Source organism: Triturus cristatus, chromosome 4_2 (assembly GCF_964204655.1).
Source record: "Triturus cristatus chromosome 4_2, aTriCri1.1, whole genome shotgun sequence".
Taxonomy (NCBI): domain Eukaryota; kingdom Metazoa; phylum Chordata; class Amphibia; order Caudata; family Salamandridae; genus Triturus; species Triturus cristatus.
The window spans coordinates 346,302,617-346,322,280 of record NC_140586.1 but is presented as its reverse complement, the minus strand read 5'-3'; the positions used below and the strand labels follow the sequence as shown (position 1 = coordinate 346,322,280).

General features: G+C 43.8%; 1 long non-coding RNA gene across 1 annotated transcript in view; it reads left to right on the top strand.

Moving 5' to 3' along the window:
- Positions 1 to 1,160, top strand: part of LOC146833858 (uncharacterized) — an 85,617-nt gene extending 84,457 nt beyond the window's left edge. The window contains exon 3 of the long non-coding RNA XR_014960277.1: positions 1,143 to 1,160. This is a non-coding gene — a long non-coding RNA (uncharacterized LOC146833858). The remainder of the gene's footprint in view (positions 1 to 1,142) is intronic.
- Positions 1,161 to 19,664: the final 18,504 nt, after the last annotated feature.

The window sequence follows — 19,664 nt, the reverse complement described above, 5'->3', positions numbered from 1 at the left end:
TGGATGGATGCAAATATAAAGTCAAAAGATGAATTGAATTGATGAGTTTCATATTCCGATGTGCCGGACGTTTGTGGTCTTAAACACTAGACTGACAGTCTCATGGAGCTTGGAGTGGTCATATTGCACCAAGATGTGGATTCTGATGTAAGGCCTTGATCTCCAAGGTCTACTGCCTGTGCATATACAGTTGAAACACTTCTAACCACTGAAAACCCATCACTCTATCAAAAGAATGTTGGTGATTTCACTCTAGGAACAGTTTCTTACCAGCAGAGTAAGAGACTTAGGGCCCCATTTAGAGTTTGGCAGAGCAGGGGTCCCACTGGAAATCGCTAGAGCTCCCCCCACCAATCTTGTGGGTCACCTGCTACATTCAGTGATCCTAGAGGTGGGCAAATTTCAATGCTTCCAATGGTGGAACCACAGTTGGTTTTGCCAACTGAAATATTTGACAGATGGCACATCGTCTTATGGCTGTTGGACAATTTATGTCAGAAGTTCATTCATTTTTAGGCGCAGTCCTTCCAACATACATGTTTCCTGTTCAGAACTGCCAGTAAAGGCTGGGCTGTGTAACTTATACAACTTCATATGTTCATCTACCTTATGCTAGACTTCAGCAGTGGCGTTATGGTTGTGGCACAAGATCCTTATTTGCAGGGGTAGCAGTCCTTATAGCAACACACATCCACATCCCTTGGCAGTTTAACAGCGCCACATTGTCGCCAGCATGAGGATGCACCAATTAACCTGTATAACTTTCGGATCAGTTGGTGAAAGAAACATTAATTAGGCAAAATAAGCATATATTGGTTCGAAATTCTGGAATCATCGGTAAGTTTATAATTATAATGTAGATGTCATAAAATTGTGACACTGAGATGCCCTTGTTAAGTTTAGTCCATAATGCCTTCAGTTTGTTTCTGCATGATCTCACACATCTCTCCAATTCTTATTTGATAAGGCTGTGCAGTGGTGGGTTAATGTTTGTATAATATTTAGGGTTTGTGACCCATTGATCCATTGATTACGCAACAGTAAAGAGGACCTCCCACAACACAGTGTGAAGACAGTGACAGATAACATCTTTTTTCAGCCAGAATCCAACTGATGTGCCTGATCTTTGCTCTCTGTTTCAGCTACTCAGACCAGCCTCATCTCAGGGAAGAAACAACCATCTTTTATCTGTGTACCGGATCCACCAAGGTATGCCAAAGAACTACCCTAGTCCTAAGGCTCACCAGTAGGGTTGTACTAAGGGGAGCTGTCTTCCATATGGATCTAGCACCTCATGGTAGTACCAAGGGAGGTCAAGTCAAACAGTCTATTGCTTCACTGCGCAACTCAGGTTCTTACTCATATTATCCAAAACCCACTTCAGACATAGGTAATACACATATTGCTCTCAGCATCTTTACCCTGGATCTTAGAGAGCACATTCTCAGGGAAAGGTACCCATTTCCAATTTTTTGACCAAATACATATCCTTCAGACTTTGTTGTCTTCAATGAAATTATCACAAGAGCCTCCATGCATTTTGGGGTTAATATTTGGGGTTAGGGTATGAAAATTGAAATCTGCCATCCTTCCAGTGCTGCATAGAAGTCAGTCCTGGCGACAAGTTGTCCATCCGTTGCTAACAGGGAATTTCAGTGCTATGGAGTCATGAGTCTTCAGATGCGGAAGCGGCAGGGCAGAACAAGTGGTATCAGCCTTATAATACTGAGACTAAGGGACAGCAAGAAGTGCTCCTTGTACTTTGACCCTGATCATTTTATGGGGTACAAGTGCAAGTATCCTACTTCTGATTCTGGTAACCATTCTTCAGGTGCTACACAACAAGCAGTGACATATCACTCTTCCAGGGCTGATGCTTCAGAGGAGTGGAACATGAAGTATTTTACTTTCACTGAATAAGTGGGTGGGCTGTGCACACAGTACTATGTTCCTTCCTTTCTTGAAATAACAGGAAACTAAAGAGAGGAATATTTATCTTATATTAAGATTGTCATACACCACTGCAGGAGCTGCCTTCTTTGCCTAGCTGAAACTACTTATCAGAAACTGTCTTGTTGGTGCCCTCCCTCCCCCAGCAGAGGCTGCCAGGCATTACTTTGGGAGACCACTTCCTTTGCACATGCTGCAGGGCAGCTCTAAGAGAATTATATGGGGGAGTTCAAAGAAGGTACACTTCCACCTCTGCTAACACTACAGACCCAAATTACTAAAGCGTCTTCCAGCTAAAACTGGCCCTCTAGAGTAGTTGCACTCCTTGCAAAGCTCATCATGAATGGCAGGACTCTGAAAAGTACCATCCTTACGGTCCTGGTACTTTACTAAAGCAGTCAAGAAGCTGTCGCCTTTCAGATCTCAATCACAAGTTGGGCAGAGTGGTATCCTGGTGGGAGATAGAGCCCTGCACAGCTGCTTCCCAGTTGCATCAGACAACTCCCAAACCAGTGTCTCCGGTCATAGATTCCTTCTGCAGCAATCAGGAGAAATCTGTGCACGGGCAAAGCCAGTATGGGGAAAAACTTGCATAAGTGGGCGGGTTATAAAGAAAGGATATAATTCAAATAAGACTAGTCTTCCAAGAATTGCTTTGTATGACAATACAGGAATAGGTATTAGTTTCATGTTAGTATAGGCTTAGTAGCCTTGGACCTGGTAAAGTAGATTGTACAGAAGATTCTTGCAATGTTCTGTCTAATTGACATCATATCGCATTTCGCCCTCTCTTTGCAGCCCTCTTGATCAACGACCGAAACACTCAGCGACAGGAAACCGGAGTGCTGCTTCTGTGCCAAAGTGACAAGCCAGCCTTGTTTCCCTTCAGCCAGCCACACAGGAGATTTGCTTCTTCATTTTTTGTGACTCTGACAGTACTTTTCGAAATCATAAAATAAAATATGGGGTGTTTTCACATGGCATGGATGTCTCTATCACAACTGCATTGAATCGATGGTGTTTCAGCTGCTGTGTCTTGTGTAACATTGTACTTATCATATCCTCTGAGTATGTCCTCTTTTCCCTTTCACTCCATCTCACTTTCCTCCTGTCACCAGCCCCTGTTCGACCTCCTTTAAGTACCTCTTTTACTGAGAGATAGAATGTAGTGTTGGAATTTGAGCGTGTCAGGCCAGACCCTGATAAACAAGAAATTAGAGGACACCCAGAGGTCAGTGGAAGACACGTAGCCCACAATTGAAACCTCAGCAAAAGAAGGTTGTAGCATCCCTCTGAAACAGGTCCACTTTCCTCCTCCAAGTTGCCAGTTACTTGGCAGGCAGAGGCTGACTTACAGCCACACAGATGGTGATATCCCTGCCTGTGTCCCCGCCAATTGCCCACTAACACTCGCCATGCAGGAATCAGCTGGAAGGACTCTCAGCTTGCTTTTTACACAATCTGGTGTAGACGGAGGCTGCAGTGAAGTGGCAGTGGGTCCAAGTGGGATCCAGTTTGCATGCCCCTGGTTTAGCATGGGGCAAGAGGAAGGATGATAAACATAGCTTCCTCTAACAGTGGAAATGAATTGCTTGCATTCCTGTGGCCGGAAGTTGGAGATCCAGACAGTGAAGCGAGGAGGATGGAGCCAGCGCTACCTCTGGAAATTCAATGAGGACCTTGTTGGTAAAAAGGCTGCAGAATATTTTTTCCTGAGCATCTCCATTTGGTAGATGGTAGAGTAAGGGGTGGGGCTACAGTTTATGTTGTTCAAGGTGAGGAAGCTTCTAGGCAAGCCTGCCCTTTTGTCTGTCTCTGCTACAGGAAGGCTGATAGCAGCCAAATACCGAGATCTCACATCCATTGTGCCCTTAGTTTGGAAGTTCCTGCATTGAGCCAGTCCCATGGCTACTGTAAAGCCTCCACCTAGCATAAAGGCTGTATTCAATGAGCAGTGGTCTGTACTGGGGGGAATGTATGACATTGTTCTGCATTCTGTCCATCAACTGTTGTTTTTGCATTTGTCACCCCGAGTGGGACGGGTATGCTCAGACGTGAGTCCTGTGCTCTCTATGCCACTGGAATCAAGCTATCCTGGCTGAAGAGGGGTGAAACTCCGAAACCGGTCCTAGGATGCTTGTTTCCAGTCCAGGGAGGACCTGGCTTGGCAGTTCGGGCTGGACTGTTCCCATGAGGCACAGGGTCAAGACTGATTTGCATATGGCTGGGTTCAAACTGGAATGGCATGGTGAGCAAAAAAACGATGGATTTAGGCCCAGATCTCTGTACTGGGGTGAATGTATGACATTGTTCTGCATTCTGTCCATCAACAGTTGTTTTTGCCGCTGTATTCAATGAGCAACCTGAACACCACATTACTTTTTTCCTGTTCCAAGTTCTTCATGGCCAAGGAAAAGAGTGATCCAAAGAGAACTCAAAGAACTACTATGCGACCAGTGGTGGTGTCTGCATGACAGTCAGTCTCCGAGAACTGAGGGCATATCACCTGAAGTCTGACTTTCTGCTGGAGGAGATGACAGACTACCTACTGCCTAGAAGCCTGTCTGTGTGCTGAAAGAAGGAAGTAGAGTACCTGGCCCTGCAGGAGGAGAAAAGGTGCAGGAGAAGAGGCACAGTAAGCTCCCAATGTGTGGAACACAGAGAGGGAAGCAGGAGTAGCCAAGATATTGCAAATAAGAGCACCACTAGCAGTCCACAGAGGATTTGAGAACTGGTACCGCCACTACCAATGCTGGATAAGAGGCTCAGCGTTGCTGATAAAAGGAGGAACAATTATTCAATGAATCAATCATAAACTTTATTCGATTTGACAGGCAAATAATAAAAGCACATGAATAACTCATTCAATAAAAAAATGTCACGGGATTAAGTACATAATTTAAGTACAGTACACACATTTGTTAAAAGGTTGCTAAATCCAATGGAAGCCGTAAGAAATGCAAGCAAATATGTTAAGAAGCAAAGTTACAACTCAAAATAAATCTGTCTATGTTGTACGTTTCTTGCCAATAATAAATTAGGCTTGGAGGCTGCACCTACTGAAGACTCATCACCATTGACTAATCAGCTCTGAGGCAACTCTGTCTGGGCGCCTTCCTGCACTTGGCCACACTGCAAATGCCAAAGAAGTTGTGACGCTGCTCAGGACCTGCTATGCGGAAACCCTCTAGAAATTCTTTTTCTGAAGGAAGGCAGCTAGAGAGGCACCTGCACTTAGATGTTACAGCTGTGCAGAGTGGGAGTGCTAGCTGGTCCTGCCAAACAACTAGAGCTGCAACAATCACTGAGTATGTAAGGCGGAGCGTAGTCTGTGAACTGAAAAAACTGGCTAAAGGTGCACTGAGGAATGGGGCATGAGGACTTAGGACTTTTTGCCCAAATGAACATCTAGGATGAGAACTGTTGAACTGAGTTGCACCTCTAACCTCTAGGGTAAACAGAAGTTATCTGCACCTATGCCTAATTAATGCCTTTCCCACTTCATCCTGTTGAACAGTAGATTTTAGACAGCTCCTAGAACCGGAGGAGGGTACTTAGAGGAGCTGCATCACTATACTAAAGACGGCAGCTGAGTTTAGAACCCTGTAATTGTGAATCCTATCAAAAAGTAGTAGTATATTTATATTTTTTATTTATTTATTCGATCAATATCATGATCATACACAAGACAAAAAAACTCAATAAATGCATAATAATTTCATCAATAAAAAATACATACAAAATGTTAAAAATTAAACAACATTCAAACAGTCATATGTGACATCCAAAAGTAGGATTTATAAATTTAGCACAAGTTCATGAATTAAAAAGATTTGCGTTTTTAGAAATATAAAATTACTAAAATCAATTTAAAAGAAGGGGAGCTATAACATTTATCCTACATCGTTGTTTGCACTCGGCCCTCAGTCTGAGACTTCTCTATGGGTATCCACAACACCTGTAGAGGAGCTTAAGTGGACACTTTAGACCTCTGCCACCAGGCATAGAGAAGATATCTAGATATAGTAAAAAAAAGCTATTTGGTCATATCAGAGCTAAATACACGAAGAGCATCTGAAGGACAAGAGCATGACAACAGACGACATGCAGGAATGATCCATGTTTTCCTCAGATTAGTATATATAGGACAAAAAAAACACACAGTGTTCAATGGTGTCTATAGGGTAGTTACAGGACAGACACATAGGGGTTATATTAGTGTTCGCCTACCTACTTCTCATAGCATTCAGGGGTGAGGTGCTGAATCTTAATTGTATGTAAAGCGCTCGTGCTTGGGGTGGTTCAACATCGTCCATGTAAGTATCAAAGTTAATACAGCTTTTTACATTTCGAAAACTTATGGTTAAAGTGCCAAGTGACCTGGACTCAGTGCCAGAAAGATCAATAAAGTTCCAGTACATTATTATTAGCTGTGGTATAATTTTTTTGGTAATAGACTGCGGGTCGTCCCACATATTCCCCAGACCCAACTTAAAGAACCACTCTTTAACTTTTTTAAACAATGGCAAGAGATCGGATTTCCTTTGGAGGATTAATAGTTCCTCCACAGCATCCTTTACTGGTACTTGGGTATTGCTAGTCCAAAGTCTTATCCAAAACATAGGTACTTCAAGACAGCAAAATGGGAAATGGACTTTAAACCAAGATCGAGGCGTAAGGGTAATATGGGTGTGTTCTTTGGGAGATTTAAAAGGGCTCTTAAAAATTTATTTTCAGTAACTTCTAGTTGGTTAATATACTCAAGACCCCACAATTCAGCCTCATAAGAGCCGCGCCCAAACCTTTGGCCCTATGAATTTCTAGTGTGGGAGAGATTGGGTGAAAAGCTGAACGTTTGACTCTATTTACAATTGCACAATCCACGTGCTGAAGGGTCAAGACACTTTTCTAGATTTGGAGAGACCATGCCAGGTTGTCACTAATTCTGACGCCCAAGTACTCAAAGTCCTTGACCTGTTCTACTAATTGAGCGTTGAGCCTCACTTTCCCCTTATTGGATTTGTAAGGATTAAAAACCATGAACTTTGTTTTCAAGGAATTGATATTAAGGCCCCGGATTTTACAAGCTGTGGCAAATTTGTTTGAAACATTAAGAATGCCCATTGGGGTTTTTGATATAAGCAACGTGTCGTCAGCAAATAAAGGGGACGGTATTAGCTTGCCTCCCAATTTGAGCGTGTCACCTCCACAGTCATACAAATCTCTTATGAGCTCATTCATGTACACGATAAACATAGTTGGGGCCAACACACACCCCTGGTACACTCTTTTCTTGATCTGTATATTATTGGTCAAGCTTCCATCGGGGTTCCACCTGACTTTAGTGTAATTATCATGATGTAAACAAATTAAAAGTTGGAGTAGGCCTGGGGAGAGTCCCAAGTCCCTCAGAACAGTCCAGAGCCTAATGCGGTTGATGGAGCGGGTAGTGCAAAATTTTGTATACCCCCCCCATTCTTCATGAATAGACTAATTATATAATCTATTAATTATAATATTACTAAATGAGTTTGCATGTGTATTAAATCAACATTATTAATATACGAATTACATGTGGGATTTGCATTTTGCATGGCTAAATAACCTTTATGACTAAAATCTGTACGCATACTAACAGTAGTATATGTAGTAAGTAGAATACTGCATGATAAATGTTGCTTTTGTGATGTCTTGTAATGGTGCTCGAGAAGGACGACCAAAAGAGTGAATATAAATGCTTTAAATGTCGCTATACGCTAGATAAATACAAACACATAGAGGGATTAGTAAGGGGTTAACATTAGATTCATTATTTCTATGCATTAATTACTTTTTGTGTTTGTTTCGCTTAAGTTAACATGTGGGCCTAAACTTAACATGGCCGCTGACACGACACGACGAAGTGGCCACTGTCACACGAGGCGCGGAGCGAAGTGCGCAGGAGCGACAAAGACGCTTACAGCCTCTTCATGACCTGTAACCCACTGTACTATAACAAGGCCACAGTGGGACGACGGCCAAGGCACAATACAATAGACTTTTACAAAAAACCAGAATGGACTGAACGTGTGACCTCACCCCCTGTACTGTGCTAAAAATTCATCGGACGATCTCAACCAACCAATTACGACCATACAAAATTGATGAAAATGTATCTTCTTACTTTGATTTTATTATAAAAATCGCTGGTAGAATAGAGAGGGACTGACGGGTTAGCTATCGACTGACGATGGACTTCTGCTTTGGCGAAGACGGTGACGCTACTTGAACTCTACTACTAGGGTGACTGCTGCATTTCCCTGAATCCCTGATGATCCGGATGCTGCCCAATTCTTTGACGACTGCGAACTTTGCCTAAACTCTATGGGCATTGACAGATGCTCGCACGTCTCTGGTCTTTGGTCGATCTTTGAGACTGTAGCATGCTGAGCCAAGAACTTTGAACTCTGATCTGCTTTGACGAATGACGACAGATTTGCGTATGCTGATTTAGAGGACTTCAGATAGCCAGATTAGGTAAATATGATGTTCTGCGATTTATATGAAAGCTCAATATAAACTTTCCAGATGCGAATTTAACATTTATGAAATTTTAGATAAACAGATATTGATTAACAAGAAATGTGTTTGTGGGATTATTGAGAATGGTAAAATCAAAATCTTAAAATGTGTTTTAGCTGGTTCTAAAATCGCCATCAACCAATCCAACTATTTGGTCCATTGACCAGGTGAGAGGAGTGTCTTGATGATTAGGATTGAGATCTGTAGGCGAAAGGGTATTAATGTATAGATGTGTATATAACTTTTCCTTCCTATTGGTTATAAGGTGTTCCTCTCATGTCCAGCGCTTGAACCATTCATTCCTCCTGCGTGTATGTGGATCAGTGAAGTATGAGTGTTGGTGTTATGGGCGCTACCAATGATTGCATGTGTGAATGAGCTAGTGTGACGCAGGGAGGATATTGGTAAGGGTCTCGCTCTTTTCCCCGTTACCTGGGTTTTAGCGCTCCATCATGGTCAATGGAATTGAATGCCGTTTTGAGGTCCACAAACACAACATAAAGATGGCCCTTCTTAAGCTTAACCTCTTTCCATATAAGCAAAAGAAAACAAAACACCTGATCTAGGGTGCTTGTGGAGGCTCTAAACCTTGCCTGTAAATGTGAGAGTATGCTATTGTCCTCTATCCAATTATGGAGGTGTGATAAAATCATTTAGTTGAAGACTTTCTGGGACACATCTATAAGGCTGATGGGCCTATAATTTCCCCTTTTTTAATATTGGGATTATTTCGGCACCCTTCCAGGTTGCCGGAATATCTCCTCCATGTGCAATGGCATTAAAAACTGAGTGAAGCAAGGGGCCCCATATTTTAGGTTCAGATTTATATAGATCTCCCTGTAGTCTACCTAGCCCAGGGGCTTTCCCGGTTTGTAGTGAGCTAATTGCATTCATAGTCTCCATTAGAGAGAAACTAACTACCTCTTTAGCGTCCAGCACTTCATTGCTGACCCCGGCTGGCTCCACTATGCCACCCGCAAGCTCACAATCCTTCTCAGAGTATAATGCCTGAAAGTACTCTTCCCAAATGTGTGGCTGAATGTACAAATCTTCTTCACTTACCTGGTGAGTTACCCCTTTAGAGAAAAGATGCCAGAATAACCGACAATCATTTTGCCTGGATGCCTCCACTACGATACGCCAATGTTCTATCACCCAGCTCCGCTTGGCCTCTACTTGTGCGCTCTAATATAGCTTCCTTTTATTATTAATGTCAGGCCGTATCCCTACTTTTACTGCCACCATAGTTCTAATATTGCTTGCCTGCATTCCTCGTTGTACCCTGGGGCGTTATTACGTTTGAACGAAAGTGACCTTCCCTGACTGTTAAAATAAGGCGATAAGTCGTTCGACAAATCTTGATAGCTGACCAGAATAGTATCATCATTTATGTAAGGATTGCTCATGTTCACTAAAGTCTGAGCCACCTCTTTGTAAATTTTAGGGTGGAACTTGCCATCAGTACCTACATTTGCCCACTTGACTCTCCTGTTGTTGTTGGTCGTTACAACAGGTGCCTTCACTTGATTTGCCTGGGGCTGCAAAACAGGGAGCCCAGAGAGATTTAAGAGCAATGCACTATGGTCACTACCCTCACGATTGAGGATAGTCATATCACTAACTTGCGGTCAAAGATCAAGGTCTACCATAATAAAATCAATTCTGCTTTTGGCGTTCCCCCTCTTAAAGGTGTAATCTGTGTTAGTATCTGAGTGTGTCCTCCCATTACATGCACGCAACCCATATGCAAGAATGAACGACAGAACTTGCTGCCCAACGTTGGTACATCTTTTAAGAGTTGGGATCTGAAGCCTTTTGATACCTCTAGCTTCTTCTTCCTCCTGAACTATTTCCTGAGCATACTCTACAGGCTCATACGTTGTGTTAAAGTCACCTGCTATAATAAGGGGGTACTCATTTTTAGCGGTTTCAAGGAAGTTTATGAGTGTTGTCATAGTTTCAGAGGGCTCATGGGGGCTTTTGAACCGATTATATATATTAATTATCCTAACATGGATATCCCCTTTAAATGAGACCAAAGCAATACCAAGGATCTCCTGTGAGTCTATGTCTAGGCGCCTAATTTTGCAAGCAAGAGTCGTCTTTACCCAGATCAACATCCCACCTGCAGGTCTACCAAATGATAACTGTCTTGCTTCTAGACTAAATGGGGCAAAACCCACCCTGTTGATCCGTTCTGTTGACCATGTTTCTTTAAACAGACAGATGTGGCAATTATCCACTAATTTACCCAACTCTGGATCATTAAGTTTAGACCGTATCCCTGCAATATTCCAGGATATGATATTCAACTGCGAATCAGCGATTGGACTTCCCTGCGGTGGGTGTCTTATTTGGAGGGTATCTCTTGGTGGGTCTATGGTAGAGGCATTAATCTCAGGTGGGCTAGCAGGGATGCAATTCACTAATCCTTTGGGGCTGAAAGATGTTTGATCATCCACAGAATTGTCGGCCTAAGGTGTACCTTGGCTCCCAAAGAAACAAAATTACTAGACTTTAGTCAATCCAGTTCATCCGATTCTGTTAATGCTTCATATCTATTGCTAGTTACAAAGGTGTATTGCTCCTTCTTCATCCGCTCATACTGTGTTACTCGGGCTCATACCGTGTTACTCGGGCGTTTTGTGAAGTGACTGGGCCACTGGGTTTAAGATGTCTGTAGAAGAAACCTAGCAGCCTTATGCCTATCCCATATTCAGGGCCCCATCTGGATTGATTTCTCACGCTCCTGATTAAAGTCCCTGCGAGATCAGGGTTTCAGCAATTTATCACAATGCAATCTCCATGAGGGGACTTACATAGAGGACCAACCCAGCTTACTCTTCTCGCCAACAGAATGTCATGATAACTGGAATTTCCGTACTCTGTGTTTTGGAATAGCCAATAACATACTTTATTTTTCAATTGGCCAGTGGTTTCTTGTGAACTGCCCTTAAGCAGGGTAACATTAGTTAAGATTGCAATATATGAACAGCAATCAGGTGAAAGATCCAGTCTTAGCTCAGTTAATGGATTATGTGTATATGCCACATCTTTTGTCTGACAAAAAAGTTGTCTCGAAGGTCCATTACCCTATGCATTAGTTTTGGGGCTCTGAGTTTTAGACCTAGATCTACCACCGACCTGTTCGCTCACAACTGATTGATTAGTTTGCTTCAGTGCTCCATTTCTCGATTGATTTTTCCCCAAAACAGACCCAGGGATCCCTAGGGTGTCTACAGGGACTAATTGTTGGGTTTTATTATTGTGGTTCCCCATCCTATTATTGAGACCTTTAGGATCATATGTTTCCCCCAGGATGGGGCAAACAGGGTGTGATGCTCTATCTTTTCCTGCCCCATCCAGAAGACATGCAACAGATTTCATTAAATTTCCCACATTGTCTTCGAGCTTGTCAAAACTATACAATATAGGTGAAAGATTATTACATAATAATCTTTCAAACCGATCTTATAAAGGGCCAGATGCATGACCATTTTTGCATGCGCACACAGGTTCGCGAACCCGTTTGTGCATGCAAAAACAGCATGGGGCATGTACAAACCCTATTTTGTGAGTCGCAATTTTTTGCGACTCACTATAAGGAAGGGGCGTTCCCTTCCTAATAGCGAGCGCAACTCTATGTAAGAATATTTTGGGTCCTTAATTGTGGGGGCAAACATAGCAAATTACCACCCTCTTCAAGAGGGTGGTAATGCACTCGTAAAAGGGAAGGGGTCCCCCAGAGGAAAATATTTTTTATGGGTAGGCAGTGGTCCCAGGGACCACTGCCTGCCCTTAAAAAATGTAACGAAACGGTTCAAAATGTTTTTTTTAGGAAAAACGGTCTGCATTAAAAAAAACTGTAATATTTAAAAGCAGTCCCAGACATGGTGGTCTGCTGAGCCCAGCAGGCCACCATACCTGGGAGGGCCTGCCATTCCCAATGGGGTCGCAAATTGCGAGAGGCTCATTAATATTCATGAGCCTCTCAATTTGCAACCCCATTGGGAATTGCTAACAGTGTGAAATACACTGTTGTACATTGAAAATAGCTCCTTGCAAATTGCGAGACAAAAAAAACTCGCCATGTGCAAGGCGCTATTTCCACGGTCGTACATCTGGCCCAAAGAGTCTAGGTCTTGCAGAGATGGGGCTAAGGTAACTGCAGAAGCAGATTGAGGTTCTTGCACGGTGGCTGGTACAGAATGAATACTATTAGTCCCTTGTGTTGGTTCCTGCAGCTTTTTCTTAGACCTGGACTTTGCACCCGCTAAGGGCTCCAAGTGTTTCAGATTTTCTTCCTTTTGACAGGCGAGCCAGATGATGAAGAGACATGATGTGGGGGAAAATACATCAGGGTAGGTAGTGGGGGTTCAACTGGTGGTTCAGCTGGTATTTGTGTGCGTTCAGAGTTACCAGGATCAGTGTCCACAAACACCCCACTGTGTACTAGATCTTGATTCAGAGTAGTGAGGGATAGCCATATTTCGACTGCCAGAATTTCTGTGTCTATAGCTGGAGCAGCCTTTGTCAGGACGCAATCAAGTGTGGAATTTTGGAGGACCTTGGGTGTCTCCTCCCTATTCCCCTGTTGCTTCCCTTTAGCCATTTTACAGGGTGGTATTTTGCAATTAAAGAGTCACAGCCACAAGCAAGGAAAAAAACCTTACTATGCAGAAGAAACTCTGTTAATCTTCTTAGGATCGGATCACATTGCCAGGGAGCTCGCACATGGACCGCAAGACCAAGAGGGTAGGCCCAGCCCAGCCTCCCACTGGCTCTGACGGGCACAGACAGGCCCGCCCTTGGCTGGGCTTTGCCCGGGCACGCCAGTGCAGGTTCCGCATTGTGGGAGCCCCGAGCACTATTTATGCGCCTCTGGGCGTGGTCAGGGGTCGTTGGCGGCAGTTCCTGCTGCAAGGCAGGCTGGGGCTTCAAGTCCCCTGAGCAGCAAGGCTTTCTGTGGCGCGATGATGGGCTCCCCGTGTAATATTTAATTTTGTTGTAAGATTAAAACCCCTTCTTTCACAAAACAATAAGCACTTGACTGGGCAGTACCTTTATTGTGTCTGTTGGTTGACTTCTGAGCTCTTGTGTCCCACTCTACCTCCCTGAGAAGACTTGGATTTCTCACCTTTGCTATCATGAGAGTCAAATGTGGAGACAGTTGTACTTATCCCAGTTTGCAGAACCATAGTAGAGCATACCCCAGGACATCAGCCACCACAGGGGGACCCAGTAACCACTGTTTGCTTTCCGATCTCCTGACCAAGGTCTGAAAAGCTTCCCTTCACTTTCCCAGCATGTACAGGACTGAGACCCCCCTTAACCCCCCTCTAAACTTGCACACTAAAAGCAAAGATAAAACCAAAGTGTGGCGATAACATTACCGTAGTAAGGAGATGTGTATTATCCCTAGGTTAACAGTTCAAGAAACTATGTGAACTTTGTGATGGAACAGGAAATACCCTACATTTCATTACCACATGTATTTGCTTTTGACTACCACCAAACGTCTGTTAATGTAAATCGCTCTGGATTTTCTGTGACCCGATGCAGAATTGCTGAGTCTTTCAAGATTTATGATAACTGTAATCTTAACTAAGACGGCTTCCGTAAACTTCTGCTGAGACATCAATAGAAATAAAGTCTTTAGCGAGTAAAGAAGCATTAAAAGACAAACACTGCCGTCACACATGGGCAGCTTTCGAAATGCAATCGCAGCACAAGTTTCCTCCACAAACAGACCAGGAACAGCATGTGCAGCAGCAATCAAGCATTCCACCCGCACAGAGCAGATACAGCAAAGGGAGTGAAAGCCATTTCTTTCTCTATTTCTCACACACACAACAATGCATATACAGGTGCAGTGATATCTATGCACACAGAACACACACACGCACACACAGACACACACACCCCCACACACAGGTTCCTCGAAAGCAAAATAGGCAAATCCCACCTCCACCTAAAGCTGTCCTCTTCGCTCCATGTGTCCAGGGCAACTCATTTTCAGCCCTAGGCTTTCATATGACAATCTAATGCATTCTGGGAGCTATAGTTAATTTTTGCATTCTTTAAACCAACTGAACCCACACCCCAGATAACAATGACTTGTAATCAAAATGTCCAGAACCCCCTCCTCTCGAAATTTCCCTTCAAAATCTAAAAATAAGTTGGTACCTGAAAACATTGGTGTGTTGATCTGGTGGGCCTCTGGAGGGAGTGTTTACTATTTTTGCCGCCAAATGTACTATTTATAGCATCAGCAGGCCGCAGACAGTATGGTGTGCCAGCTTCTTTGGGTATCAATATATTATTTTACTCTCTGAGATTCAAGGCACAAGGCAGTCTAAAATGCTGTTTAGCATTCCTGTACACAAAAATTCCCATACTGGACTGCAGGCTCATCAGGGGAAGATTAAGCAATGTGCAAAGAATTTTGACTTGATTAAGAAATATTTTTGGTGAGTATGTGTGGTTTTCTCCTGACTTACCGATAAATAACCAGGAGTAAATAACACCTACATTTTGAAAGAAGCTTTTCATATCATGTTGTTAGTTACTAATAGTCTATGTTCTTCTGGTGTTGCTTATGTCGGTAGGGAAATCCCATAGGGGTCCAGCAAACGTTTCTTGTCTTCCAAGACTCGTATGTTTTCATAGATGTACAGGGTCAGATCCGGAAACAAATTCAGGAAGTATTCACCGGGGTCTTTCATGATCTCCTTTATGCTGAAAGGGGAGAGAGGGACTGTGATGAACAGCGACAAAGACATTCTCAAAACCCTAAATAACGAGCAAAGATTGTATGACTGCTTGCATACATGAATGAGAGATATGACCAAGCTCAACAAAGGAGAACATTAGTGAAGATTAGATGAATGGAAGGGACATGTGCAGGTGAATCTTGAAGACTTAAGGCCTGATACACAAACTGCACTTTGTAGTATGTTTTGCAGTACTACAAAACGTACTACAAGTTGCAATTCACAAACTATGTGCAGATTTTAAGACTCTGCGTTGCTTATACTTAAGAATGCAGAGACTCTGCAGTCGCAGCAGGGAACTCAGCACACGTAAGTATACGTTTTAGTAGTAAATGTAGGTGGGACTGAAGGGAGTGTGTGGGAAAACTGACAGACTTACTACAAAAGGGGATATGATAAGGGAGGAGGAAAAGGCATTTAGGGAGATTTTTAGGAAGGGAAATCACCCACCCACACGAGTAAGCCAATTGCTCGCTTGTGTGGGGGTGGAGACATGCAACTTATGCTTTTGTAGTAAGTTTACACTCGAAATTTGTGAATACAGAAAGTAGTAAACTTACTCCAAAGTGTAAACTTTATCAAAAGGGTGAGTTAACTTTGTGAATCAGGCCCTTAGGTACTAAAATCCCTTGCCCCTAGCTCATGGCATCTGATTACCCTAAGATCCCATCTGTCAGTGATCATAAGTCTTAACCGGGTATGTCATGAAGAGAGTTACCCTAAAAGGATACTGTTTTGTTACCCATTTTATATTTTGCTGAAAGAATATTGATGTATCAACATTTATTAAACATCACCCACTAGCTTAAACAATGTATTAAACTGAGCATCCATAAGTAGAGCATAAGCAACAAATAAAGTGAATTAAATTTAAGGAATGACCTCTGCACCTTCAATTTAAGTTTCTGTAAAAACCCTTCAGAACAACTGCAAATGGTATCTACTTTGAATCTGAGTTGCAATGCCCTGTAACGAGTGGCAGATTTGACCATTCTCCATCCATTTGTCTCTGCTCCTCATCATCTCTCTGGGCACTTATTTAGCTTATGTTTTACTTCATAACCTATGGATTTTAACATATGAGCTTGCCACTGTGAGAAGTTGGCCTGGAATATGCTGTCCACTAGTTATAGTGGGCACCTTGCACCAGTCCAAACAACCCCTTATTGATGATAGGTTAAAGACAACCTTTATTAAAAGCTATCCTAGTGGTAGCTATGGAGAGCAGCCTTCAGGCTAAGTCTTGAAGGAAAGTAAAGCAGCTTGTTTTACCAGTCTATAATCTCTTGAGTGGCTAAATGAAAGGAGACCACCACAGGTATATATATAAATATATGTATTTATTTCTAAACACACCCTACTAGTCTCTTTATGAGGCCAGAGGCAAAAGCATATATGTTACACTTCAAATATCACAGTAAATTAGCACAATATATGATAGGCCCCAGGGGCGAACCAAACCATATATTAAGAACATGGTATAAGAACCACGACTTGACTAGACACAAGGCCTAGAGCCTGTAGAATCACTGGGGCCCCAAGGAACCACAAAAGGTAGTGACACAGGGGACCCATGGGGGACGTGTGCAGTGTGAGAACAAAGCCGCGAGCTCCGGTTAGCTTCTATGGGGAAAGTGGCGGTTAGAATTTTAAAGTTTATGGACACTTAGGAGTGGACTAGGAACAAACCCTTTTGGACTTAGATGGTTCTAGGGCCAACACCCACGGGAGCACCGGAGTACTCGTGTTACCTCACCCAGGGAAGCCGGGTACATAGGTGTCAAATGGTGTCGCGTCCCGTCGTCGTTTTCAATGGCAGCTTGCTGAAAAGGGCTGTGCAGGGAAGATGAGAAGTGTTTGAAGCGATGCAAGCCTGGATCAAAGATGTGAAAAACCTGAAAGCAGAGGGGACAGAGTCTGGGTCACTTGCCAGTGACCAGGGGCACGATAGTCGAATGCCCACCGATGTTGGGTGCTTCAGGTGTGAAGAGGGGAAGCTTGCCTCTTCAGCCACGAGGACCAGGAGGTGTCGAGGACAACCAGGAGCTGGACATGAGCTGTCCCACAAAGGATGTCGAGTGCTGCAGCATCAGTGCCCGGACTGGACACAACAAGCCTTGGCAACAGCAACCCACGCAGGAAGAGGAAAGATGCTTCGGTGAGGACTAGCAAGGTTCTGGGGACTCCCCAAGCAATGGAGAGTCAGGGCACGTCTGGAGCAACCAGGGAAGCCCAATTAAAGTAAGAGTTGCCTTCAAAGGGACCAACCAGTCAACGGACCAGGGATTGCGAAGGAGCCTCGAGCAAAAACACAAAGGGTGGGCTCACGGAACACTCGTGGAGTGTAGGCCAGCAATCTTCGGTGAAAAAGGTGTTCGGGGTCTGGGCTACAAGTAACCCAATGCACAGTCTCAAAGGACGTTGAGAAGCTGATGCACTTGCAAATGCGCACGTATCCGGGGTTCCGGTTCCATGGTACCCACGAGGGTTACGGGTCTCAGGTTTGCTGGGGACTCGGGTCACCCTCTGGGAAGTATGGAAACCCACCTCCAGTGTTGCAACTTCTTCGGCGTCCGGCGGGAGCTTCGGAGATGCGGACCGGACAGATGCGTATTTGGTGCCTGCCAAGCAGGGGAGTAACACCTTTACTCCAAGGGAGATTCTTCAGTCATCTAGTCGTGTAGATCGTCGAAGTTCCGGGATTTCTGTATCAGAGTTTCGTCCAAGTGTAATCTAAAGTCCTGTAGCCAGGGATTCCTTTCTTATTCCCAAGGAAGGGGTTGGACATACTCTGGGGACCCACCTATGGGAGGGTCAGGAAAGAGGGGTGGCTACACCCATTTCCTTTGTCCAGTTTCATGCAAGAGCAGGGGCTGGAAGCCCCTGCAACCGGTTTGAACTGGACTATGCACAGGGACACCAAATGTGCCCCCAGTACAGACTTGAAAGCACTCTTGGAGTGCTGCCACCCAGCCCTAATCCACTAAGGCCTGTCTGGGAGTTGGTAACACCTCCCTGTGACAGGAAACCTATTGTCCAGGCCTCCCCTGCCGGAGTTTCGGTCTGCAGCAGGAGGCCAGACTTGTGTCTGTGGCTGGCAGCATCCATTTTGTGATGCCAGGGCTCTGTTAGCAGGTACCAGGTAAACCGGTCCTGGCCTGTCTCTCCCTCTAGAAGGGTGAGATCATACTCCCACACCAGTTACTGGTGTGGGGGGTATGATTCCAAGGTGTTTGACACCAAACTCGACATGTTTCCGTGCAGCCATTCCAAAGTTAGCATTTACCGTTTAGTTATAATGCACTTAAGAGTATATGGTCAGGCTGCATCACAGACAACTCCGGAGTGGAGATTCCGAAATTTCTGCACCTGCGCAGTTGCTCTAAAAGTGGCTGCTTGAAAGCTCACATGCTAAGCATCTGCTTTCCTGAAACTAAAATAAGCTTTTTTTTACTAAATGCTAATGCGGGGAGAGCTATTATAAGTAAATGGGATTAGAGTAGAGATAGGTGGTATACAGTGAAATCATTTTATTCTGAAATTAATATGTTTCTTTCTGACCTCACTTCTAGTTCGTATTTGGGCCTCTGAGAGAGAGTGAAGCCTGCGCTACACGTGACTTTTACGCAGGCGCAGTATTAACAAGCCGGGAAGCCGTGATGTCGTCTTTTGAAACCCGTCCAAGGCCATCGTTGTAACATGTCCTGGGACCCTGTTGGACATCCTGTATACTCTACAGACAACTGGTATGTATTCATTTATATTGATAAAGATGTGAAATGCGGGTGGGAAATAAAGCTTGGGAATACGAATTAAGTGGTGGGAAAAATAAACAGAGAACCAAAGAAAATTATTAAAACTTAGCATGGTGTGATGATCATCCCCCCTTGCCTGTCCAATCAGAATTAGAAATTGCATAAAGTTGAAACATTAATGGGTGGTACATGAGCATAGAAAGGTATAATTGAGGTAGTTTAGTTAGTCAGTTAATCGCAGCAAGAACAGAATGCTGAGAGACTGGGATGTTGTCCGAGAGCTGAACGAATGCTGAAGAAGAATCAACTTGCAGACTTACAATTTTAAGCCAATTAGTTAGAAGAACATTGCGGAAGAACCGAGGGGCATATTAACAATGCGGCGCAAAAAAATTATCGCCGCTTTTGCGTCCGTTTTCGGCCGAAAAGCGGCGATAATTTTATCGCCTTATCAGCAAAGATACGCTATTGTGTGTTTTGCTGATTTTGCTCCCGTTTCCAGCACGCCTAACTTCGCATCGCTAATGAGATGTAAAGTAGGCGTGTCTGTGGAAACAACATGGGTAAATATCGGGAAGGCAGCTTCGCGATATTTACAATGTGGGGAAGCGATTATTTTAATCGC